Consider the following 2098-nt stretch of genomic DNA (forward strand, 5'->3'; position numbering starts at 1 on the left):
ATATATGGACGTATGTATGTATATGTTTGTGTCTGTGTGGAAAGAAGTTGTCCTTTCCTGGGGATATTTATCCAAATGTTCACCGGTTTAGCTTCATATCAATTAATGATACTGCGTATTTTACATTGCATATGTACTAGTTTTCATCGTTGGTTCTTCTTAGTACCATACACTCTTGAAGTCTGTTTTCGCTACAGATGCTTTCATCTTTTCAATATAGGAGAAATAGTTTTAGCAATGAATAATTGTTTAATAATTTGTGTTTTGATACGAAAAGAAGAAAGCTTAGGAAACTAAATTGGACAATTAAGGATAAAAATAGGGAGTATACACTTAGATGGGAAATAATTAGCCGAGCAAAATCTTACAGCATTGGGAGCAAAGATGTGGATTCTGTGTAGAGGAACTTTATCAGATTCTTATATCAAAACTCAAATTATTAAACAATAAGAGAGAAAGAGGCTTTTATTGTGTGCATAGGGTTAAATATACATTTAATAAGTTTAAATAAATTGAAATGAATATAATTAAATAGAAACTGAGTAAATAATACGATTATAGATAGGAATAATTATTAAAGCGAAATATGCTTCCATTATTTTTAAAACGGTTTAATTAAAGAATTAAACAGCATGTATATGCTACCCCAAGGTTGTACCTCTGCTAATTAAATTGGACGAATAATGAAGGAATCCAAACCATCGTGTAACTTATTTAAACAAAGTATTAAAAGAGAAAGAGTTTTCTTGTGTATTCATAAACTTTAAAAAATTATATTCATTTTTATTGAATTTAATTAAATTTAATCTAGATATACACTGTATGACTAATACAATTCCTAAGTTCCTAAAGTTAAATATATTTTCCTTGTAATTAAATAAGTTTAGATTTTAAAAAATTAACACTGTACATATTAAATAAGAATCATATACCTATATCATTAATTATATAGACAGGTATAGGTATGAACCTAAACTATCAAGCAATATATCTAAATAAATGATTTATATTAGTAAAATTCTAATATAACTTCTTACAATAAGAATAAACAAAAATAAATAAATTATATACATATATATATATATATATATAGATAGATAGATAGATAGATAGATAGATAGATAGATAGATAGATAGATAGATAGATAGATAGATATAACATTTGTGTAATATGACGCATAGTGGGACTGAACCCAGGACCACATGTGTGAAAGCATGCTTCTTAGACACAGCCAGACTGCGCCTGTGAAGTGCAATGTACATGAAATATTTGCCCTCATATTCAGCTGAATTTCCCTGATAATCAGATAAGCAATTAGAATTTTGATTCTCCAAATGAAGGTACTTATCACAGACCAGTAGACATAATAGTACAAGAAGATCATAAAGCGATTCGGACACGTGCCTCTTGTATCAGACAGGCTCAATAGATTCTGCTATGTATAAAAGAAAATACATTAGCCGGTGTGTGATTAACAGATTAATGTCTAAGTCAACGAATTTACACACAACAAGCTTCGTACAAGTGAAAGAACACACAATTTAAAAGATTATAATATTTAAGAAAGTCTGAACATCAGAAATAAAATATTTGATATGTGCCCTTGCATGGAGAAGTATATTGTATCCCAATAAAACCTTCTAACATCGCAAGACTTGCTTTTCTTCTAATTGACTGTCCACAACCTACTCTCTAAATTAGACACATATTTCATATTCATAGATTTTCATAGTCCAATTGTCTTAGACTGCCTTCTTTGCTCATATTCCTATACAGTTAGCTCGAGGTATATACACAGGTATGTATACATGTATATACATGTATGAATCGGCTTGTCTGGGTTTGCATATGTATTGTATGTATTTATGCTTTTCCACCGATTTCATTCCATTCTTTACATACTCTTTTTCTCTTTTACTCTTTTACTTGTTTCAGTCATTTGACTACAGCCATGCTGGAGCACCGCATTTAGTCTAGCAAATCGAACCCGGGACTTATTCTTTGTAAGTCTAGTACTTATTCTATCGGATCTCTTTTTCCGAACCGCTAAGTGACGGGGGCATAAACACACCAGCATCGGTTGTCAAGCAAACACAC

Source organism: Octopus bimaculoides, chromosome 16 (genome assembly GCF_001194135.2).
Source record: "Octopus bimaculoides isolate UCB-OBI-ISO-001 chromosome 16, ASM119413v2, whole genome shotgun sequence".
Classification (NCBI taxonomy): domain Eukaryota; kingdom Metazoa; phylum Mollusca; class Cephalopoda; order Octopoda; family Octopodidae; genus Octopus; species Octopus bimaculoides.